General features: G+C 45.6%; 1 long non-coding RNA gene across 1 annotated transcript in view; it reads right to left on the bottom strand.

Annotated features, from left to right (window-relative positions):
• Positions 1-25,009, bottom strand: part of LOC121272913 — a 37,400-nt gene extending 12,391 nt beyond the window's left edge. The window contains exons 1-2 of the long non-coding RNA XR_005941922.1: positions 24,938-25,009; positions 11,793-11,867 (exon numbers count right to left, since the gene is read on the bottom strand). This is a non-coding gene — a long non-coding RNA (uncharacterized LOC121272913). The remainder of the gene's footprint in view (positions 1-11,792; positions 11,868-24,937) is intronic.
• Between the last annotated feature and the right edge of the window lie 360 nt (positions 25,010-25,369).

The raw sequence follows: 25,369 nt of genomic DNA, 5'->3' as shown, positions 1-25,369 counted from the left end.
GCATGGTGTGATGAAGGTGGTGAGGTGATGGCGTAGCAGGTGAATGAGCCTGCCTACCATCGAAATGGCATGTTTCCTGGTAATATGTGATTAATAATGTGGGATTGGGTTGAAACGGCATGAAAAACCGCCATTGTGGCCAATGGGCAAAACGTCCTTTTTCCTGCCCGCTACCGCACTTAATGCAAATCTGGGATGATTCCACCTTTGGTCTCCAACTGCATCACCTGCACCATTCACAGCAGGAATAGAAAGAGCCACCTCTGCTGTCCTTCCCATCCAAGTCTTGGGAACGCCTTGGTATGGACTTGTTCGAATAGAATGAGAAAATATTTGCATTGTAGTAGACTATCATTCCTACTGGATAGAGGTGCAAAAGCTACATGGCCTCGGCCCTGAAGCCATTATTACCTCCTTGAAGAGAATGTTCTCTACACGTGGCATTCCGGAAATTGTCATCTCTGACAATGGCTACGGTGAGGAGGGTGGAGGGGCCAGGATCAAGGGAGGGGCAGGGAAATGCTGGGGGGCCCTCCATTGGGTACAGCAGGCATGCACCCCACCCCCAATCCATTACGCAGCCAGGTGAAAACTTGGAGATGCCCCCCTCCCCTCCCGCTGCAGGTAAAATCCCTCCACTTAAGTAACCTCTTAAGGGCCTCAATTGGCCCACAGGTTGATGAGTGGGTCATGTGATGCTACCCTTGCTGCTTCAATATTACGCTCCCCTACCTACTATCCTGCCCAGGAGTCTGTAAAATTCAGTCCGTTGTCTTTTTCTTTGATGAAAAATGGAGCAATAGTGAAAATTGCCCAGAATGTGTTGTGCTTTCAACAGTAACTAAATAAGAGCATTGCCACGATAAATCTTCCGGGTCATCAGGCCAGAATTTGCATGCAAAGTAACAGCAAGCTCAGTGTACATGTGTTATTAGTGTGTAAACCATTTAGCTACTTAGGTAAATAAAATATATGCTGTGAATTGTGAATCACCACAAATTACTGGATGATTTGTGCAAGTCCAGTGTTAGGTTTGCAAAAACAGCAGCTTGCTGTCAACCTCCCAATGAATTTCAAGAAGCTGCTTTTGCATAATAATTACCAACTAAGCTCGCTGCAGAAAGTTAACGCTGGTACTTAACAGCACATGGATCTTGACGAGATTTAGCTTCCTGCAATGTCACTCATTTTCTTTGGCCCAGGAAAGGAACAAATGAAACTGTGGAGTTTCATTCCTGCAGGTAATAAATTGTTCTTGGAATTGTTTAAAATTCTAAATGTTAACTGACATTTGTTTCTCTTTTCTCTCTTGATCTCATAATCCAATCCTTCTTACATTTTCTATTTCTCTTTCTGTACCTGATCTGATTGTAATTCACCTTTACTTCCTCCTTCATCATTCCTCTGTTGCTTTCTCAATCCTTAAATGTCATTGGCTAAGGAGGTTGCTCATTTGTCCTGTACCATATCCCAGATGTCCCAATGTCTCACCACATCTTTATGAGCTCACGCTTCCAACAATTTGCAGCACAGAAATTTTTGAACTGAATGGTGAGGGAAAAATGCTCAGTGCCAGCAAATACTGGCCTATTAAAATATTGCAAATAGCACATTAGAGCCCAACACATGACAAATTTCCCTGGCCATTTGTACCTCATTGGCTAAAATTTTCACCACCGTAAAGTAGCAAATGAATTACAAAACAGGCAGGTTTTCCTACTTCATGCCACAGACCAAGTTTAGTCTCTCTCAGGAAAGATCTGGAAATAACAGGACAATGTGAAAGAGGTGGAGACCTGGTGATTCTGATCTCCAAACTTTTTCATAAGATTTTAAAATCAAAAGAAGCAGGAGTAGGAGTAGGCCATTCAACCCATTGAGCCTGCTTCGCTATTTAATAAGATCACGGCTGATCTATTTGTGGTCTTAACACCATTTTCCTGCCCGTTCCCCAAAACCTTTCACTCCCTTGTCGATCAAAAATCTGTCTAACTCAATCTTGAAAATATTCAATGACCCAGCCACTACTGCTCTCTATGGAAAAGAAGCCCAAAGACTAATGACCCTCTGAGAGAAGAAATTGTTCCTCATCTCTGCCTTAAATAGGGACTCCTTATTTTTAAACTATGCCCCCTAGTTCTTGTTCCCCCCTGAGAGGAAACATCCTCCCAGCATCTACTCTTTCAAACCCTCTCAGAATCTTATATGTTTCAGTAAGATCACCTCTCATTCTTCTAAACTCCCATGAGTATAAGTCCAAGCAGCTCAACCCTTCCTCATAAGAAAACCCCTTCATTCCAGGAATCAGCCTGGGATCAATCCAATGCAAGTATATCCCTCCTCAAGTAAGGAGACCAAAACTGAAAACAGTACTCCAGGTGCAGTCTCATCAATGCCCTGTCCAGCAAGACTTCACTACTTTTATACACCAGCCCCCTTGCAATAAAGGCCAACATTCCACTTGCCTTCTTAATTACCTGCTGTAACTACATGCTAACATTTTATGATTCATATACAAGGGCACTGAGATTCCCCTGTACACTCTTCAGTTTCACTCAATTTAAATAATATTCTGCTTTTCTATTCTTCCTGCCAAATCAGACTTGCTTTCCTACCTATCTTGGTATCATCAGCAAATTTAACTACAATACAGTCTGCTCCTTCATCAAAGTCATGAACATCGATCGTAAATAGTTGAGGACCCAGCGGTAGTCCCTGCGGCACTCCACTAGTTACAGTTTTGCATGCTGAAAATAACCAATTTGTCCCAACTCTCTGTTTCCTGTTAGTTAGCCAATCTTCTATCTATGCTAATATGTCACCTCCAACACCATGAGCTCTTGTCTTGTGCAGTAACCTTTTATATGGCACCTTATCAAATGCCTTTTGGAAATTGAAATAAATACATCTACTGGTTCCACTTTATCTACCCTGCTTGTTTTATCATCAAAGAACTTTAATTTATTTGTCAAACATGATTTCCCTTTCACAAAACCATAGAGCTGTAGAAAGGTTATGGCACAGAAAGAGGCCATTCAGCCCATCCTGTCTGCGCTGGCCAAAAAAGAAAATATATAAACTAGCTGCCCATTCTAATCCGATCTTCCAGCACCTGGTCCGTAGCCTAGCAGGTTACAGCACTTTAGGTGCAGATCCAGGTGCCTTTTAAATGAGTTGAGGGTTTCTGACTTCACCACCAAACTAGGCAGTGAATTCCAAATGTCCACCACGCTCTGGGTGAAAAAGCTTTTCCTCATGTCCCCTCTAATCCTTGTACCAAACATCTTAACTCTATTCCCCCCGGTAATTGACCTCTCCACTAAGGGAAACAGAGCATCCCTGTCTGCTCTATCTAGGCCTCTCAATCTTGTACACCTCAATCAGGCCACCCCTCAGTATCCTCAGATCCAAGGAAAACAACCCCAGCCTTTCCAATGTTTCCTCACAGCTGCAATTTTCAAGCCCTAGCAACACTCTTGTAAATCTCCTCTGTACTCTCTCTAGAGCAAATATATCCTTCCTGTAATACGATGACAAGAACTGTACACAGAATTCCAGCTATGACCTAACCAGCATTTTATACAGTTTCATAATTATATCCCTGCTTTTGTATTCCATACCTCATTCAATAAAGGAAGGCATTCTATGTGCTTTCTTTGCCACCTTATCCATCTGTACTGACACCTACAGGGACCTGTGGACATGTATTCCAAGGTCTCCCACTTCCTCTACCCTCCCAATATCCTCTCATTTATTGTGTATTCCCTAATTTTGTTTGCCCTCAACAAATGCATTACAACCATGTTGGCTTTGCTTGATTGTATTATGACTTTTTAGATGTCCTACTACTGCCTCCTTAATAATGGGTTCTAGCAGTTTCCCAATGACAGATGCTAGACTAGCTGGTCAATAGTTTCCTGCTTTCTGCCTCCCTCTTTTCTTGAATAGTGGTGTTACATTTGAGGTTTACTAACCTGTTAGGATCTTTTTAGAATGTAGGGAATTTGGAAGATTACAACCAATGTATTCACTATATTTGTAGCCACTTTCTTTAAGACCCTAGGATGCAAGTTATCAGGTCCAGGGGACTTGTCATCCTTTAGTTACATTAGTTTTCCTAGTACTTTTTCCTTAGCTATCATAATTGTTTTAAGTTCCTCCCTCTCTTTTGCCTCTTGATTTTCTACTATTATTGGGATGCTTTCTGTGTCTTCTACTGTGAAGACTGATACAAAATATTTGTTCAAAGTCTCTGATATTTCCTTGTTTCCCATTATTAATTCCCCAGTCTCACCTGATAAGGGACCAACACTTACTTTAGCTACTCTTTTCCTTTTTAGATATTTTTAGGAGCTTTTTTTTATTTATTCACAGGATGTGGGCTTTGCTGACTGGTCCAGCATTTATTGCCCATTCCTAGATGCCCTTGAGAAGGTGGTGGCGAGCTGCTTTCTCGAACTGCGGCAGTCCATGTGGGGTAGATGTTAGGAAGGGAGTTCCAGATTTATGACCCAGCAACAGTGAAGGAATGGCAATATATTTCCATGTCAGGATGGTGAGTGACTTGGAAGGGAACTTCCAGGTGGTGGTGTTCCCATCTATCTGTTGCACTTGTCCTTCTAGATGATAATGGTCATGGGTTTCGAAGGTGCTGTCGAAGGAGCCTTGCTGAATTCCTGCAATGCAACTTGTAGATGGTATACACTGCTGCTACTGTGCGTCATTGGTGGAGGGAGTGAATGCTTGTGCATGTGGTGCCAGTCAAGCAGGCTGCTTTGTCCTGGATGGTGTTACTGTCAGTGTTTATATTTCTTGCTAGTCTTCTCTCATACTCTAATTTATCTCCCTTTATTCTATTTTTTAGTCACCTTTTCCTGCTTGCTAAAATTTTTCTAATCTTCTGGGCTACCACTAATCTTTGCAGCTTTGTACATCCTTTCTTTCAATTTGATACCATCCTTAACTTCCTCAGTTAGCCACAGATGGTGTATACTTCAAATTATGCCTTTCTTTCTCAATTGAATATATCTTTGTTGAGAGTTATGAAATATCTCCTTAAATGTCTGATGCTGCGTCTCTACTATCTTACCTTTTAACCTATTTCCCCATTTCACGTTAGCCAACTCTATCTTCATCCCCTTGTAATTGCCTTTATTTAAATTTAAGACCTGAGTTTCAGATCCACATTTCTCACTTTCAAACTGAATGTGAAATTCTATCATGTTATGATCACTCCTATCTAGAGGTTCCTTTACCATGAGGTCATTAATTAATTCTGTCTCATTACACATTACCAGGTCCAAAATAGCCTGTTCCCTGGTTGGTTCCAGATTGTATTGTCCCAAGAAACTCTCACAAGTATAGCCAATGAACTCATTCTCCAGGTTACTTTTACCAGTTTGATTTGAAGATTAAAATCTCCCTTGATTTTTGCAGTAATTTTCTTACAAGCCCCTATTATTTCTTGATTTATACCCTGTCCTACAGCGTTGCTACTGTTGGGGGGGGGGGGGGGGTGTATGTTATAAACCACTCACTCCAGTGCCTTCTTTCCTTTACCAATTTTTACCTCCACCCAAGCTGATTCTACATTTTCCAAATCAAGATCATTTCTCACTACTGTACTGATCTCATCCTTTATTAACAGAGCCACCCCACCTCCTTTTCCTTTCTTCCTGTACTTCTGAACTGTCAAATATCCTTGAATATTCAGTTCCCAGCCATGGTCACTTAGCAACAACTTTTCTGTAGTGGCTTTTTCATACACGTTTATTTCTATTTGCACTATCAACTTATCCATCTTGTTACGAATGCTTTGTGTATTATGAAAAAGAGCCTTTAACTCTGCCTTTTTACCATTTTTCCTTACTCTGACCTTATTTGCTGGTGCACTCTTATGTTTGTATGTTCTGTCTCTTCCTGACATACTCTGGTTATCATTACTCACATCACTACACTGCACTCTTGTAGATTTCCACCTTGACCTGGTGGAGAGGCTTGTGCGCTTTGATGATTCCTTGAGCGATGCCATCGCTTGCTCCTTGCACCCATGGTGGCAAGGTCAGCGAGTGGTGGCAAGCAAAGTGCAGTCTAAAAGTCCCCAACAACAGAACAGGCAAAAGATGACTGTGCATTTCACCAGCTGCGATGGTGGAAGAAGGCTGCAACAGCAAGGTGGTTCAGGTCATTGTGGTTTAACACATCATCGAAATCTGACCACCAACCCATCAAGATCACATAGATAATAGCAGTGTCCCAAGGTGTGCATGTTAAACAAGTTACACGCAGGCTTCTAAAAGATCCAGGCAAAACTCCTGTAAAATCAACTTTGGTGAACTGGAACTGTGTCCAGATGGCTGAAAAACTTCACCCCAACCAGGTCCTGTTTTCTCAACTCTCAAATGACCAGCATTCCATAGGAACAACGAAAATGCTTGAAAGACACTCTGAATCTCTCCATGAAGTGTGGCGGCATTGACATTAATGATTGCGAGGACCTCGCTACCAATCGTTCAAAGGTGAAAACTTGACCATCCATCTGCATCATTCTTTGAGTCCAAACACCTTAATGATGAGGCAAAGTGGTGGCAGAGAAAGAAAGAAAAGGAAGGAAATGCTGCACACCTGTTCACACTACCTCTTAAGATGTCCTGCCCGATGTGTCCAAAGATCTGTGGGTCAATAATCAGCCTATTCAGTCACATGAAGACCCATGGCAGAAACTCACGATCCTGAGTAGATGTCATCTTCGAATTGAGGGACAGTCACTGCTGCTGCCAATGATCCAACACTATTTACTTGTCCTTTCTTTTTAACTTTCCAAATCTCTCCTCATGTGAACCTTCTCCACCCCGCCACTATTTTGTTTAAGACACTCTCTGAGCCTGAGTATATGATTCGCCAGTACACTGGGCCCAGTGAGGTTCAACTGAAGGCTGTCCCAGTTCTGGTGCCAGTGCCCCATGAATCAAAACCCATTTCTCCCACACCAATCTTTGAGCCATGCATTCAACTCTAATCTTATTTACATTATGCCAATTTGCTCATGGCTTAGATAGTAACCAGAGATTGCTGCAGTACCTTTGATGTTCTGCTTTTTAATTTAATCCCTAGCTGCTCATACTCCTTCAGCCTACACAGATATCTATATCGTTGATACCCTTGTGGAGCACAACAACTGGATCCTTCTCCTCCCACACCAAGATCCCCTCCAGCCCCGATGAGATGTCCTTATCCCTGGCATCGGTTAGACAACACAGCTTTCGGGACACACTCTCTCGACTGCAGAGAACAATATCTATCCCACTAATTATACTGTCTCCTTCTACAACTACATTCCTTTGTAACTCTTCACCGTCCAAGGGCCCAAACACTCGTTTCAAGTGAAGCAGCATTTCACTTGCACTTCCCTCAACTTAGTCTACTGCATCCGTTGCTCCCAATGCGGTTTCCTCTACATTGGAGAGACCAAACGCAGACTGGGTGACCACTTTGCAGAACACCTTCAGTCTGTTCGCAAGCATTACCCAGACCTCCCTGTCGCTTGCCATTTTAACACTCCACCCTGCTCTCTTGCCCACATGTTTGTCCTTGGTTTACTGCATTGTTCCAGTGAAGCTCAACGCAAACTGGAGGAACAGCACCTCATCTTCCGACTAGGCACTTTACAGCCTTCTGGACTGAATATTGAGTTAAACAATTTTAGATCTTGAATTCCCTCCTCCATCCCCACCCCCTTTCCATTTCTTCCCCCTCCTTTTTGTTTTTTCCAATAATTTATTTAGATTTTTCTTTTCCCACCTATTTCCATTATTTTTATATGTATTCCACCCTTCGTTTATTTCACCCCATCCTTACTAGAGCTACCTTGCTTATCCTGCTCTCTTTTCCATTTTTTTAATTCTTTTAGATAATATCACCACCTTCAACACCTCTTTGTTCTTTTGTCTGTGACATCTTTTGGTTATCTCCTCCTATCACTGCTTGCTTGTCCCAACAACCACCCCCCAATCCCATTCCCACCACCCACCCCCCCTCCAAACCAACTTATTTTTCACCCCTTTCCTATTTTTACTTAATTCTGTTGAAGGGTCATTAGGACTTGAAACGTCAACTTTGCTCTTCTCCGCCGATGCTGCCAGACCTGCTGAGTTTTTCCAGGTGTTTCTGTTTTTGTTTTGGATTTCCAGCATCCGCAGTTTTTTGTTTTTATCTCTGTGTTTAATTGACTGCCAATTCTCTTCAAGAAATGCCTACCTTGAAGAAGTTTTGTTTTACTCTCCGTCAGGATTTTCAAATCTCTCTTTTGCCTTGTTCACCCTCATTGCTTTCCATTTCTCTCCTGGTATTTGACAAGGTGTTTACTAAAACCCGCTTTCACAGCCAAATTTCCTTTCTCAGTGACTGTCTCCGTCTCCGGCTTACCCCATGTGGATTTCAACTGAAATTCCATCCTTCATGTTTTGAACCCACCCAGGATTACAGGTATCTCTGGGACATAAAACATTTCTCGGACTGCTGTTCCCATCGCATTCTGAGATCCACGCTCATGCGCACCATATGAACACACTCGACCTCTCCCTCCAGCAGCACAGCCGCACCCTTTTTCAAAGCTGCGTGTGCCCCCAGTTTCATTTTATTCTTCGTCTCATCCGATGCCTCAACACAAAACTTTTTCTCTTTCTCTCAAGTGCTATGGAACGCAAGCTCCAACAACTCATCGACACCAACACCCATCCAGGACTCTCCTCCCCTGCCTGTCCCTCTGTCCCCACCCCATTTTTCAATCCCAGACCCGGCCGTGTATTTACCATACCCCCTGACCTTCCCCTCTCCGACGCTGAAGGTTCAGTGCTCAGCAAAGGACTTAGTTTCATACCCTTACGCCCTCACCTCAATGAATATCGGGCTCGGCACGATGCTGAACTCTTCTTCCGCCGCCTTCGTCTCCGTACTCACTTCTTTGGGCAGGTGTCCTCTCCCCATTCAACGGATCCTTTTACCCACCTCCAATATTCTCCCTCCACCTGGACAGCTCCCTCTAGATTCTTGCCTTCTCTTGATCTTTTCATTGAGAACTGTTGGCGTGACATTAGTTGTCTCAATTTCTCTGCTCCTCTCACCCATTCTAACCTGTCTCTCTCTGAACTTAATGCACTCCGTTCTCTCAGGTCCAACCCTAACATTGTCATCAAACCCGTTGACAAGGGTGCAGCTGTTGTTGTCTGGCTCACTGACCTCTACCTCGCGGAGGCCGAGCGTCAACTCGCAGACACTTCCTCTTACCTCTCCCTGGACCATGACCCCACCACCGAACATCAAGCCATTGTTTCCAGGACTGTCACTGACCTCAGCTCCTCTGGAGATCTTCCTTCCACAACTTCCAACCTGATAGTCGCTCAACCTCGGATGGCCCGCTTCTACCTCCTACCCAAAATCCACAAACAGGACTGTTCTGGCAGACCGATCGTGTCAGCCTGTTCCTGCCCCATGGAACTCATTTCTCGCTATCTTGACTCCCTTCTCTCTCCCCTTGCCCAGTCCCTTCCCACCTACATCCGTGATTCCTCTGACACCTTACGTCACATCAACAATTTCCAGTTCCCTGGCCCAACCGCCTCCTCTTCACCATAGACATCCAATTCCTCTACACCTCCATCCCCCACTGGGATGGTCTGAGGGCTCTCTGCTTCTTCCTCCAACAGAGGCCCGAACAATCACCATTCACCACTACTCTCCTCCGCCTGGCTGAACTTGTTCTCACACTGAACAATTTCTCCTTTAACTCCTCTCACTTCCTCCAAATAAAAGGTGTGGCTATGGGTACCCGCATGGGCCCCAGCTATGCCTGTCTCTTTATGGGGTATGTGGAACATTCCTTGTTCCAGTTCTACTCCGGCCCCCTCCCACAACTCTTTCTCCAGTACATCGATGATTTCTTCGGTGCTGCTTCATGCTCTCGTCGGGACCTGGAAAAATGTATTAATTTTGCTTCTAATCTCCACCCCTCCATCATTTTCACATGCTCCATCTATGACACTTCCCTTCCCTTCCTTGACCTCTCTGTCTCAATTTCTGGTGATAGACTGTCCACTAATATCCATTACAAGCCTACCGACTCCCACAGCTACCTCGACTACAGCTCCTCACACCCCTCTTCCTGTAAGGACTCCATCCCATTCTCTCAGTTCCTTTGCCTCCGTCGCATCTGATGATGCTACCTTCAAAAACAGTTCCTCTGACATGTCCTCCTTCTTCCTTAATCGAGGTTTTCCACCCACGGTCGTTGACAGGGCCCTCAACTGTGTCTGGTCCATCTCCCATGCATCCGCCCTCACGCCTTCTCCTCCCTCCCAGAAACATGATAGGGTCCCCCTTGTCCTCACTTATCATCCCACCAGCCTCCGCATTGAAAGGATCATCCTCCGCCATTTCCGCCAACTCCAGCATGATGCCACCACCAAACACATCTTCCCTTCACCCCCCCGGCGGCATTCCGTAGGGATCATTCTCTCCGTGACACTCTGGTCCACTCCTTCATCACCCCATACTCCTCAACCCCCTCCTACGGCACCTCCCCATGCGAATGCAGAATATGCAACACCTGCCCCTTCACTTCCTCTCTCCTCACCATCCAAGGGCCCAAACACTCGTTTCAAGTGAAGCAGCATTTCACTTGCACTTCCCTCAACTTAGTCTACTGCATTCGTTGCTCCCAATGCGGTTTCCTCTACATTGGAGAGACCAAACGCAGACAGGGTGACTGCTTTGCCAGAACACCTTCGGTCTGTCCGCAAGCACTACCCAGACCTTCCTGTCGCTTGCCATTTTAACACTCCACCCTGCTCTCTTGCCCACATGCCTGTCCTTGGCTTGCTGCATTGTTCCAGTCAAGCTCAAAGCAAACTGGAGGAACAGCACCTCATCTTCCGACTAGGCACTTTACAGCCTTCTGGACTGAATATTGAGTTTAACAATTTTAGATCTTGAACTCCCTCCTCCATCCCCACCCCCTTTCCGTTTCTTCCCCCTCCTTTTTGTTTTTTCCAATAATTTATATAGATTTTTCTTTTCCCACCTATTTCCATTATTTTTAAATGTATTCCACTCATTGTTTATTTCACCCCACCCCCACTAGAGCTACCTTGCTTATCCTGCTCTCCACTCTTAATTAGCATATTGTTTTAGATGATATCACCACCTTCAACACCTCTTTGTTCTTTTGTCTGTGACATCTTTTGGTTATCTCCTCCTATCACTGCTTGCTTGTCCCAACAACTGCACCACCCCCCACCACCTTCTCCCCCCACCCCCCTTAAACCAGCTTATATTTCACCCCTTTCCTATTTTTACTTAGTTCAGTTGAAGGGTCATGAGCATTCGAAACGTCAACTTTGCTCTTCCCCGCTGATGCTGCCAGACCTGCTGAGTTTTTCCAGGTATTTCTGTTTTTGTTTTGGATTTCCAGCATCTGTTATTTTTTGTTTTTACATTCCTTTGTACTCACCGCACTTGATTGGCTCCCTGCACCACGGTTCCGTGGTTAATTTGCTCATCCTCCCTGCAGTCCCTGCTCCCGCCCACACAAGTTACAAGAACCTCAAACCTTTGAACAATTGCAAAGGCTGAGGCTCCCCAAAATCTTAAAAACTCACCTAACCAGCACTTACCTGCTCACCTAATTAAAGCCTTGAACAGCTTCTGGAGGCTGAAAAACATATAAAAAACAGCAACTCCTTGCCCCTCTGCACCAAATTCCCACATCCACCAAATTCCCGAGTTAGCACTCGTACCTTGTAGCAGTCAGGTCTCGTCTCACTCTGTGCTCCCATAATGTTGGTCATCACACCCAGAGAACTAATTGTACCCTGAGGACAAAGAACAGGAAAAGCTACTATTTTTTGTTCAACTCAATTTGTAATTTCTAAGTTGTCTCTAAAATTACAGTTGTTTTTATTGTGTATCATCTGCAACTTCAGGCAATTTGTATTAAGCTCCTGGATTCAAGTCACTGATGCGAATAAGGAACAATGGGCCGTAACTTCCTTAGAGTGGCAATCAACATCGGATTGCCACTTCATGCCCACTTACCTATGCCAAATTTCTTTCGTTCCTGTCTTGCTTGACCTTCCAACTCAGGCTGGCAAAGTCCAGGTAGTGCAGCCGTCTCTAAAGTCCAGCATCAAAGTCCAGCAGCATCGAATTGAAGGAGGACTTACCCCTTTTTTACGGTACTAGCTGGACATTGGGGAAGGTAGCGGGTGCTGGGGGACCAGACATTGGGAGGGGGTCAGGGGGCTCCGACATCGGGATGAGGTGGAGCGGGCTGGACATTTGTGGAAGCTGGGGTGGTTGGCCATTGGGAAGGGGTGGGGGTGGGATGTTAGGCATTGGGCAGGGGGTGGGGGGGTGGGGGGGCGCTGTGAGGGTTGGACATCGGGAGGGTGGAGTGTGCTGGACATTCAGGTGGCTGGGAGGGGGGTTGGAATTTCGAGAGGTGTGGGTCAGATGTGGGGGGGGGGTGGGGGTGGGGGGTGGGGACGCGGGGTCAGATTCGGCCCGCAGGGGTAGGGGATTAAGAGTCGGGCCCGTAGGTGGGGTGGGGGGAAGAGGACGTTGGGTGAGGAGTCCTGTGTGGGTAGGGGGCATCCCATGTGGGGTAGGAAATACCTTGAGGGGGCATGGTTAGTCAGGGGTGGGGGAGTCACCTGGAGGGTTGGAGCTGTGAGAGAAGTCCCATTGGGAGATCGATCTGGATCTTTACAATAGTTACTAGAAGTTAGAAGAGGTTTTAATTCTTCTAACTTTTTCTGGGTAACTATTGGTATAACCCCGGCAGAACCATCCAAAGTTTGCGATTGAAACTGCATTTTTGGATGGTTTTCTGTGCAGTGCAATTGTCCAGAGAGAGTGTGCACTTTTGGGCAATTGCCATGCAAACTCTTACCTGGGAACTTCCCAGCGAGATTCCCCAGCCCATCTTTGGGGTACCCCCCAAATCCGATGCTGGGGAGAGCTCAGAGGTTATGGCCCTATATTCATCTCAACACTTCTCAATGGGAAAATTACTGTCTGTAAAATAATGCCCGTAACAATAAAGATAACAATCGCAAAATTTATACATAATGGATGGAACTCCTTCATATGTTGTCTCTTGTGTATTTGAAATGTCTTGAATAATACAATCAGTTGGGGATTCATTCTTCTCTGAGAAACCTGAAGCTCAAGTTCAAGAGGTTACCCAGAACTTTGTTAGTAATTAAAATCTTGGCAGAATCGTCAGTAAGACCATATTATTGCAGTCTCAAAATCTGACAAGTTTACAATTGATTTCTGCAGTCAGATGACGGAATAGTTTGGGTATCTCATAGTGGTACAGCTGAATCTTGATATAATTTACCAGAAAAACCTTCACTTGGATTAGCAATTTTATAAGTTTTGTATAAAAATGGTTTGCATAAAATTTTTGCACCAGTTCCTATTCAGGCAGCAATTCAGTTTGGGCAAAAATAGCAGAAACAAGTTATTGGAGTTCTAAAACGTGTGACTATGATGATATGTAGTAGAATTTGGCAATGATTCCCTATATTTAGGGTGGTGTTTTGTGTTGCTTTTAAAGGGATAATGATTAAAAGACAAGTTTGAATCACGAACGTTACATACAGTAGAAATAAATTGGCCATGGTACAAAGGAATTCTGCTTCTCGATTAAAATGATGCTTGCAGGAGATATGCAGCTTCACTGAACTCAATGCACTCAGGGAGGTGGAGAGCTCAGTTCAACACTAGACAATCGATGGGGAAATTAAGTGTAAGTTTTGGCATTTATGTCAGCCTTGACCAAGTTATTGGAGGTGAAAGAAGGTAAACTTGCCAGCCAGAAAGCAGGGCACCATTCTTAGATTACTCATGCATACCTACTGGCATGTCAACAAAGTAAACTGATAATATCTGCCAGTTGGAGACACTTAATTTAGTTGCTAAACTCATGGCTCCTGGGTAATGTACCAATTTTGAAATGCTTACTTCTTGTCAACAACAATAATTTGCACTTATGCAACAGTGACTACACTTCAAAAAGTGCTTCATTGGCTGTAAAGTGCTTTGAGACATCTGGTGGGTTCTGAAAGTCCATTCCTGCTTCCCTCCCTTTCTTCCTTCCTTCCTTCCTTCCTTCATTCCTCCCATCCTGCCTTCCTCCCTTTCCCTCTCTCCCCTCCTTCCCTCATTCCTTCCTTTCTTTCTTCATCCCAAGGAGCTCAGCAAATAAGAGTAACAAAACAAAAACAATGTCAGGAAGGTTAAGATGAGGCGGGATGGCTGAAATCATGGGTGAAAGCTTTGAGATGTTTTGAAAAGAAAGCTGGAAGACTGAGTGGATAAGGAAGAAAAATGTAAAGAGCAAGGTAAAGGCAGCTGAAAGCAGGTTATCAGTGGTGTAGTGGTGAGAGGGAGATTCAGAGGTGGCGAGAAGCAGATGAATGCAGAGACTGCAAGGGGATTTTGGGCTGGAGCAGATTGCACACCTCAAATGGTGCAAGGGCATTTGGGAAATTATAAATAAGGTCAATGATTTTGAATTTAATGTGTTTAGGCGAGTGTAGGTTAGTGAAAAGTGGGTAATAGGTAAGCATGACCAAGTGCAGGATAAGATCTGGGCAGCAGAATTTTGGATGAGATGCCAAAGATGGAAGGTCAACAAGGAGAGATATTGTGTAATCTAATCTTCGGCGACAAAGACACACTCATTTCAGTGCCAGAGAGGCTGAGGTAGAGGCAAAAGTAGGATGTGTTGTAGGAATGGAAGTCAGCAGTTTAAGTTATTGATGAGGCTGGAGCTTTAAAGTTCACCTCAGCCCTGAAAAGAATGCATTAAATTGCAATGGTCTAGTTCAGTATCTTAGTGCAGCCAATGAGGTGGGTAAAGACAGCTGAGTTTGTGGTGGAATTGAAGACTATGGCATCAATCCTGCCACTAATGAGTTGGAGAAAGTGTTGCCTCTTTGAGGATGATGTTGGATAAGCAATTTGATAACACAGGCAGTTGAAGGATCAAGAGAAGAGGTGGATAAGTAGAGCAATGTATTATCAACATACCCCTAAAGCTATAGATCTTGTGACAGTGGAGGGAGAGACGAGAGCATTGCTCGAGATCCAGGGATTGCATTCAGATTGACAGGATGAAACTTGGTCAGGAGCATCACAACGGTGTCATGATGGGATGGTATGGTTGTTGACATTAAGGTAAGCAGCAAAGTCAATATTCAGTACCATTTACAATTCCTCATATTCTGAAGCAGTCAGTGCCAACATGCAGCAAGACCTGGACAATAATCAGGCTGAGGTTAGACCATAGGGCAGAATTTTTCCGTCGGCGTGCTGGGGGCGGGGCCCGTTCGCCGACACGAAAATGACGCGGGATGACATTGGGGAAACCCCCAACATAATCCCGCCCCATTTAAATATTCAGGAAGGCGGGGGGACAGTGCGATCAGCTGTCCACCCACCGACCTGTCAATGGCCAATTGAGGCCATTGACAAGAGAGTTAAATCAATTAAAGGCCCTGCCCATCCAACCTTCAGGCTGGTGGGCAGCCCAGGAGCCCCAGCGGGCTTCTGAAAAAACATGAAACCTCATCCACCGGCAGGTTGAGGTTTCATGTCAGTTTTAAAAAACTTTAATAAAGTTTCTGTGATATTTATTAACATGTCCCATCTCGTGTGACATTGTCACACGAGGGGGACATGTTAATAATTTTTTTATTTTTCTATTTTTAAACTTTCAAACACTGTCAGCGCTCTCCCTGAGGCAACACTTAGTCTTAGGGAGCTGTGCGCTATTTCGCGTGCATGTGTGAAAGAGCGCACTCTGGCAGTTGGGGAATCCCCCCACCCGCACAGGAAACGCATAACACTTATCGTCAGGCAGCCCGCAGGGTGGACCTTAATTGGCCTACCCGCTTAAAATGGCGGCGGGGCCCGTTTCGGAGGCGGCAATCGGCTGCCCACCTGCCGCTGATCTGGAGGGGCCCGCCCACCCGCCCATCAAGGGCAAAATTCTGCCCATAGAATCGTGTCTGTGCCGGTCATCAAGCCTTTATATACTCTAATCCCATTTCCCAGCACCTGGCCCGTAGCCTTATATGTTACGGCATTACTTCTTCAATGTTGTGAGGGTTCCTGCCTCTATCATCCCTTCAGGCAGTGAGTTCCAGATAACCCCCAACTTCTGGATTAAAAAATCTTTTCTCAAAACCCTTCTAAATCTCCTGACCCTTACCTTAAATCTATGCCCCCTGGTTATTGACCCCTCCAGTAAGGGGAAAAGTTTTTTCCTATCTACCCTATCTATGCCCATCATAATTTTGTACACGTCATTCAGGACTCCCTCAGCCTTCTCTGCTGTAAGGAAAACAACCCCAGCCTATCTAGTCTCTTTTCATAGCTGAAACGCTCCAGCCCAGGCAACATCCTGGTGAATCTCTTCTGCACCCTCTCGTGTGCAATCACACCCTTCCTATATTGTGGTGACCAGAACTGCACACAGTGGGCAGAATCATACATCCCGCGGGCTGGCGCATGCCTGACCCAATCAGCGTAAAGTAGCATGCGATGACGTCAGGCGAGTGTCTCGACGTCATCGCGCACTCGTACGATATCTTGGTCATGGGCCACACACAGGAGTCGGCAGTACACCCGCTGACAATTAAGAGGCCTATTAAGGCCCTTAATCAATGAATCAAAAGCAATTTTTTGCTGCCTGTCTAACCTTACGATTGGTGGGCGGGCGAATCGGCCAGGCGGCCTTTAGATTTTTTAGGAAACCTCATCCACAGGCGGGATGAGGTTTCCGACAGTAATTCTAAAAGAATAAAAATTTTTAGACATAATTTTTATTATATTCCTGCTAGTGTTACTATGTCGGGACATGTTTCTCTCATTTTTAAAATCTTTATTTTTGTATCCAAAATTCTTCAGCTCCCTGAGGCAGCTTTGTGCCCTTGGGGAGCTTTCAGTCCACGCTCCCCTGTGCATGCACAGACATCAGTGCTTGCCTTCCTCCTGCCCCCACCTCGGTAGTGCTGAGCTCCTCAGCACGTCTTTCACCCTGGTTGGCCATTAATTGTGAGGTGATACACTTTGGAAGGAGTAATTTGACAAGGAAGTATTCAATGAACGGCATGACACTAGGAAGTTCTGAGGAACAATGGGACCTTGGCGTGTGTGTCCATAGATCGCTGAAGGCGGAGGGGTATGTTAGTGCGGTAGTGAATGGGACACTTGCATTTATCAATCGAAGCATAGATTACAAAAGTAGGGAGGTCATGTTGGAGTTGTATAGAACCTTGGTGAGGCCACAACTGGAGTACTGTGTGCAGTTCTGGTCGCCACATTATAGGAAGGATGTGATTGCACTAGAGGGGTTGCAGATTCACCAGGATGTTGCCTGGGATGAAACATTTAAGTTATGAAGAGAGGTTAGATAGACTTGGGTTGTTTTCGCTGGAGCAGAGAAGACTAAGGGGCGACCTGTTCAAGGTGTACAAGATTATGAGAGGCATGGACAGGGTGGATAGGGAGCAGCTGTTCTCCTTAGTTGAAGGGTCAGTCATAAAGGGGCATAAGTTCAAGGTGAGGGGCAGGTGGTTTAGGGGGAATGTGAGGTAAAGCTTTTTTACCCAGAGGGTGGTGACAGTCTGGAATGCACTATCTGGGAGGGTGGTGGAGGCGGAGTGCCTCACATCCTTTAAAAAGTACCTGGATGAGCACTTGGCACGCCATAACATTCAAGGCTATGGGCCAAGTGCTGGTAAATGAGATTAGGTAGGTAGGTAGGTCAGGTGTTTCTCAGGTGTCGAGGCTCGATGGGCCAAAGGGCCTCTTCTGTACTGTGTGATTCTGTGATTCAGTGAAATCGCGGTCGCGGGTGACGGACTGTTTCCCAGCTGCTACTGGATCCACCAGCCCAATGACTAGAAAATCCTGCCCAATATTCCAGGCATGGCCTAACTAACGCTTTATACAGCTCCACCACAACCTCCCTGTTCTTGTATTCAATGCCTCGACTAATGAAGACAAGTATCCCATTTGCCTGCTGCTTTCGAGGATCTATGGACATGCAAACCAAGGTCCCTCTAATCCTCTGTACTTGCTGGGGTCCTACCATTCATCGTGTATTCCCTTGCCTTGTTAGTCCTTCTAAAATGCATCACCTCACACTTTTCAGGATTAAATTCCATTTGCCACTGTTCTGCCCATCTGACCAGCCTGTCTATATCGTTCTGTAGTCTAAGGCTTTCCTCCTCGCAATTTACCATGTCACGAATTTTTGTGTGATCTGCGAACTTACTGATCATACCTCCTACATTCATGTCTAGATCATTAATGTACATTACAAACAGCAAGGGACCCAGCACCAAACCCTGCAGTATGCCACTGGGCACAGGTTTCCAGTCACAAAAACAACTTTTGATCATCGCCCTCCGCCTCCTGCCACTAAGCCAATTTTGGATCCAATTTGTCAAATTGCTCTGGATCCCATGGGCTCTTACTTTCTTGACCAGTCTCCCATGCAAGACCTTGTCAAAAGCCCTACTGAAGTCCATGTAGCTTACATCAACTGCATTACTCTCATCTACACAACTAGTCAATTTCTCGAAAAATTCAGTCAAATTTGTTGGACATGATCTCCCTGTAACAAAGCCATGCTGACTATCCTTGATTAATCCTTGTCTCTCAAAGTGGAGATTAATTCTTTCCTTCAGAACTTTTTCCAAAAGTTTCCCTACCAATGATGTTAGACTCACTGGCCTATAGTTCCCTGGTTTATCACTAGCACCCTTCTTGAATAATGGTACCACATTAGCTGTCCTCCAGTCCTCTGGCACCTCTCCTGTGCCAGAGAGGATTTGAAAATTAATATCAGGGCCCCTGCAATTTCCTCCCTTGCCTCTACAGCAGCCTGGGATACATCTCATCTGGGCCTGGGGATTTATCCACTTTTAAGCCTGCTAAAACCGCTAATAACCTCCTCCCTCTCAATGTTAATTTGTTCAAGTATATCACAGTCCCCTTACCTGATTTCTATATCTACATCATCCTTCCCTATAATCTTTCAGGTTAAACCAATTAAACCAAATCAACAAAATGAGGACAAATCAAGCACAGCCCCTAATTCAGGTCAGCTGTAAAACTAAAGACAAAATTTAAAGGAAACTTACAACTTCAAACCAAAATGTGATTAAAGGGGTCAACAAAACACCCCAGTCCCCGCGGTGCCCAATGAGCATGGAAGGCCTCGAGAGTGCCAGCAGACACCGCGTGCTCCCTCTCCAGGGACATCCGGCCGCGAACGTAGCCACGGAAGAGGGACAAACAATCGGGCGGGACTCCCCCGTCGATCGCCCGCTGCCTGGACCCTTTAATGGCCAACTTGGCCAGGCCCAGGAGCAGGTTCATGAGGAGGTCCTCCTCCTTCCCGACCCCCTTCCGCACCGGGTGTCCATAGATCAGGAGCGTGGGGCTGAAGTGCAAACAAAACATCAGTAAAAGGTTTTTCAAGTAACTAAAAAGGGAGTGCAGCCTACAACACCCTATATATGCATGGTCCACGGACTCCACAAGACCACAAAAAGGGCAGGTGTCCTGGGAATCCGTGAACCTATGCATCCTACGATTATAGGGGACTGCTGCATGCAACACACTCCAACCCAGGTCCCCGATAGAAAGGGGGAGGACACCTCCGTAGAGGGCCTCCCATCAGGGGTTCCACCGCCGGACGAAAACAAGGCACGCCAGGGCGTGTCCGGGCGGCAGACAAGGGCGAGAAAATGGAAGGTGTGCAGCAGCAATCCGTACAAAAAGCTCCTCTTTGCCGTGCCAAAAGGCACAGAGGGCATGTCCCCGAGGCGGCTCATATTGCGGGGCACCAGCACCCTAGGGAGGGTTCGGGGCTTGGGGCCAGTGTGGAATTCTGTCCGAACAGGGGAACGTTCAGACGGAAGACCACCGCGCACCTGGGCCACCTCAAGACCCAAAATAACATCGGATCCGAGCAAGACCGTTCTCAGGTCTTGGATGGCATCGGCTGCGACCTGGACAGTCACAGATGTGCGACGCACCAACTCCTGCGGGAGCATCCAGCCCAGTCCTCCGCCACCCAGCACGTCCCCGATCCTGGTCACCCCTGTGGCCACAGCCCTCCTCTCCGCCAACCACTGAAAAGGATGGAGAGGCGGATTCCTGAGCAGCGGCTCTCTGACGATAGCCGCTACTCCTGACGGGCGACAGCTGCGTCGCGAGGCAACCACATTCCAGACTTTGATCAGGTCCTGGTAAAAGACAGGCAATGCCTGCAAGGAGCCACCGAGGCCCCTCTGTTCTATAAACAGGAACTGCACGTCATAATTCAGGCCGTGCACCTGACGGAAGAAATACGTCATCAGGGCACACCATCTAGGAGGAGGCTCGACGTAAAGGTATTGCTGCAGGGTCTGAAGGCGGAAAGTCGCCACCTGTGTGCGTAGGCACACTAGCGCTTGACCACCCTCCCTAAGCGGGAGACTCAGAACCTCAGCAGCGACCCAGTGCAATCTTTTGTCCCAGAAGAAGTCGACTAACAATTTCTGGATTCTTGTGACAAAGTCCGGGGGAGGGGTCAAAGTGACCAGTCAATACCACAACATGGCGGCGATCAGCTGGTTTATGACCAGAACTCGACCCCGGTAAGATAGCACTCGGAGCAGTCCTGTCCAGCGCCGCAGGCGAGCGGTGACTTTCGTCTCCAGTTCCTGCCAGTTCGCCGGCCAGGATTCCTCAGCAGGGCAGAGATGGACCCCCAGGTAGAGGAGGCTGGTCCTGCTCCAGGTGAAAGGCCTGAGCTCCTTGGGTAGGGGATCCATTTGCCACTGACCGACCAGGAGTCCAGAACATTTATCCCAGTTGATTCTGGCAGAAGAAGCGGCAGAGTAGACCTCTTGGCACTTGCGCATCCTCCGCAGGTCAGCCGGGTCACTAAACATAAGTGATCATCATCCTTCCCTATGGTGAATACAGATGCAAAGTACTCATTTAAAACCACACCTATGTCTTCTGACTCCTCACACAAATTGCCATTTTGGTCCCTAATAGACCCTTCTCTTTCTCTAGTTATCCTCTTGCCCCTAATATGCTTATAAAATGCCTTTGGATTTTCCTTTATTTTACCCACCAGTGTTTTATCATGCCCCCTCTTCGCTCTCCTAATTTCTTTTTCAAGTAACCCCCTGCACTTTCTATAATCCTCTACGGCTTCTGCTGTTTTGACTCCTTGGTATCTACCATAAGCTTCCCTTTTTTCCCTTATCCAATCCTGTACATTCGTCGACATCCAGGGTTCTCTGGACTTGTTGGTCCCACCCTTCACCTTTACATGAACATGTTGGCCCTGCACTCTCACTATTTCCTTTTTGAATGACTCACACTGCTCTGATGTAGATTTTCCTACTAGTAGCTGCTCCCAGTTCATTTTGGCCACATCCTGTCTTATCATGTCAAAATCGGCCTTCCCCCAATTCAGAACCTTTTTTCCGGTCCATCTTTGTCTTTTCCATAACTATCTTACTGAGTTATGGGCACTATCACCGAAATGCTCCCCTATTGACACTTCTACCACTTGCCCAGCTTCGTTCCCTTAAACTAAATCCAGCACCGCCCCCTCTCTTATAGGACTTTCTACATCCTGGCTTAAAAAGCTCTCCTGGATACATTTTAAGAATTCCACCACCTCTAAGCCTTTCACACTTTGTCTATCCCAGTTAATATTGGGGAAGTTGAAATCCCCTGCTATTACTACCTTATTATTTTTACACCTCTCTGACATTTGCCTACATAACTGCCCTTTTACCTCTCCCTGACTGCTGGGGATCTATAGTACCCTCCCAGCAATGTGATTGCCCCCTTTATGTTTTTAATTTCTACCCATATGGCCTCATTTGAGGAACTTTCTAAGATATCATCCCTCCTTTTGCAGTAATTGACTTCTTGATCAATATTGTGACACCACCTCCTCTTTTACACCACCAACAGCACTAGCAAATGGAACGGGACCAAGGATGTTGGTCCTGTTCCAATTCAAGTGCAACCCATCGGACTTGTACAGGTCCCACGTTCCCCAGAAGCAGACCCAGTGATCCAGAAATCGAAAGCCCTACCTCCTGCACCGACTCTTCAGCCACACGTTCATCTGCTCTATCCGCCTATTCCTATACTGACTAGCATGTGGCATTGGGAGTAACCTAAAGATTACAACCTTTGACCCCCTGCTTTTCAATCTGCTAGCTAGCTCCCTAAACTCTTGTTGCAGAACCTCATCCCCCTCTCTACCTATGTCGTTGGTACCAATGTGAACCACAATCTTTGACTGTTTGCCCTCCCCCTACAGCCATTCGGTGACATCCTTGACCGTGGCCCCAGGGAGGCAACGCACCATCCTGGAGTCATGCCTGGGGCTGCAGAAACGCCTGTCTATACCCCTCACTATTGAGTCTCCTACCACTATTGCTCTTCCTCCCTTTCTCCTCCCCCCCTTGTGCAGCTGGGCTCAGGCTGCACTCCCCAGAGGAACCATTACTCTCACTGTTTTCCAACACAGAGAAACTGTTCTTGAGTGAGATGCACTCTGGGGCTTTCCTGACTACCTGCCTCCCTTCTTTCTCCTGACTGGTGGTCACCCATTCCTTCACTGACTGCACTTCCTTCAGCTGCGAGGTGACCATGTCTAAAAATGTGCTCTCCGTGTAACTCTCAGCCTCGTGGATGCTCTGCTGTGCCTCCAGCCAACGTTCAAGCTCCGAAGCCCGGTGCTAAAGCTGGTCAAACTGGTGACACTTCCTGCAGATGTGGTTATCCAGACTGCCAGGAGCATCTAAGACTTCCCACATTCTGCAGGCCATGCTACACACAAGACTGAGCTCCCCTGCCATACTTTTAGGTAAAATACTCTTACCCTAAATTTAAGCCAAGTAGCAAATTATTTAAGTTTCTTTCTTTTTTAAAAAAGAAAGCTAGAGCTCTTACCTTCCCTTAATGTAGGTTTAAAGTGGAGAAAAACAATCTACACACTACCGACCAATCAGCTCTCTCCTTTGCACTGACATCACTTTCATCAGCCTTTTCAAATTCTGGCAGGGTTCCTACTGGGGTTAGCTGCTGCTCCCACTGGCTTTGACCCTCAGGCTTTTAGGAGTTGAAAACAGTGCTGAACATTGTGCAATAATCAGCGAACATCCCCACTTCCAACCTTATGATGGAAGGAAGGTCATTGATGAAGTAGCTGAAGATGGTTGGGCCAAAGGCACCACCGTGAGGAACTCCTGCAGCGATGTCCTGGAGCTGAGATGACTGACCTCCAACCACCACAACCATCTTCCTTTGTGCTAGGTATGACTCCAACCCGTCAGCTTTCCCCCTGATTCCCACTGACTCCAGTTTTGCCAGGGCTCCTTGATGCCACACTCGGTCAAATGCAGCCTTGATGTCAAAGGCAGTTACTCTCACCTCAACTGCTTTCTTAACCTGCCCTGCCACCTTCAACTATTTGTACAGACATAGCAACCCTCACCCACCACCATCCCCCACTCACCAACTGCACCCATCCTCCACCCCCTCAGGTCCCTCTGGTCCTGCACCCCTTTAGAATTGTATGCTTGATTTTATAATGCCTTTCCTCAATGTAAACAGATATTTTAACAGTAGAAACACACACCAAACATTCTGGATTCAAAATATCACTTCATTTTGCCTGTCAAAAATTAAAAACCATAGGTATTTACTGCAAAATTTATATGATTAGATATTTTAATTCTAATAGTAAGAGAATCAAAATCATAAACATATAAAAGTTAAAAAATATGATTTCAATAATTTGGCATTTTAGTCTACAATTTAACAGATTATCAAAAAATATTCATACAAAGTTACAATGAAATCAAAGTAATTATCACCAAATATGTATTTATATGCTAACATTCTACAACACAAAATTCTCTCAAAGGAAATCAGTTGCTTTACTGAACCATGATAACCTACAGAAGTGTGGTACTACAATTAATTCTGGATTTTATCCCATTCCCTTCATTTTTGTCTGAGCTTTCTCACATTATCCACTCTATCAAATAATAGAGCATACTACCAATCTGCTATGTTTTTATATGACTTACACACACATACTGTACCCTTATATAGACACTCTAACCCATCATTACAATTTCACAGGCTTTCTGCAGTCCATTTCCTTGTCTGTCAGCCATTCATTTTCTATAAATTGCTGAGAGAACCAGTAATCAAACCCTAATCATTGGCCTGCATTACCAGAAAAGCTCCCAGGAGACAATAATATGACCTGCCAACCTTAAGGTAAGCTTCTGATTTTTTTTTTCAGTATTTCTCAAATGTTACACAACAGTTTGGACAACTTTCGGTTGTCTGTGATTGAGAACAGCTGCCTGTACATCTCCATGGTCTGACTTGGCTTGACAGCTTCTACAGTAACAAGATTGTTCTGGTATTTTACACTTTGTACTTTTCTCCAGTAAGGACAGTCACAAGCTGAGCAACCCAAAATAATGTCACATGCACTAGGATTTTAAGTTTCAAACAATGGAATAAGACTGCTAAAAAACTTCTAGTGTTATACTGTCTGGATTGGACAAAAACTAACACCTGGTAACAGCATGGGGCCTACAAGCGTTTGAAGACCACGATGTTAACCAATGCATGCTCAGGCAAGTGAAGTGCTGAGCTATAGTTGCTGAGCTGCTTAGCTGCATACTTTGTCTTATCCCTGTAGGAATCTTTTGCTTACTGCTAGCTTCACTGTGGGGGATTAACAGCTGCTTTGTAACTAAAAATTCTAGATCTATTTGGGGTAGCCCCCAAACTGGCATGCTGGTCTTCTTACCTTGGGTGCAGCCAATCAAAATCGCAGCCATAGGAATGGGAATCATGACTGAAAAGACATACTGGGACTCCACATGGTATTGAATGTCATCTTCTGCTTTATATTCATGCAGGCTTTTTATTCACTGACTTCATGGATTAGGAATGAAGCTTGCTTCCAAACAATTGAAACATCTGTTTTCTTTTCCCTCTCTTAGTAACTAGGACAAACTTTCCCCTCAACCTCGACCCCCACTCCAGAACAAAAAAAACCTATATTGACCAGGCCTGTCTGTTGTATATGGAAAGCCCGTGAAATTGTAATGATGGGTAAATTCAAAGAAATCCCTTATTTTCAGAGTTGATCTGTAATGTGGTCGAAAGGAAGGAACTGCAAATGAGTATTTTCCCTGGGGTTTCTGATGACATGATAAGTTTGAGTGATTTATACACA

Source organism: Carcharodon carcharias, chromosome 2, assembly GCF_017639515.1.
Source record: "Carcharodon carcharias isolate sCarCar2 chromosome 2, sCarCar2.pri, whole genome shotgun sequence".
Classification (NCBI taxonomy): Eukaryota; Metazoa; Chordata; class Chondrichthyes; order Lamniformes; family Lamnidae; genus Carcharodon; species Carcharodon carcharias.
The sequence above is the reverse complement of the archived record's forward strand: the minus strand, read 5'-3'. Positions and strand labels throughout refer to the sequence as shown.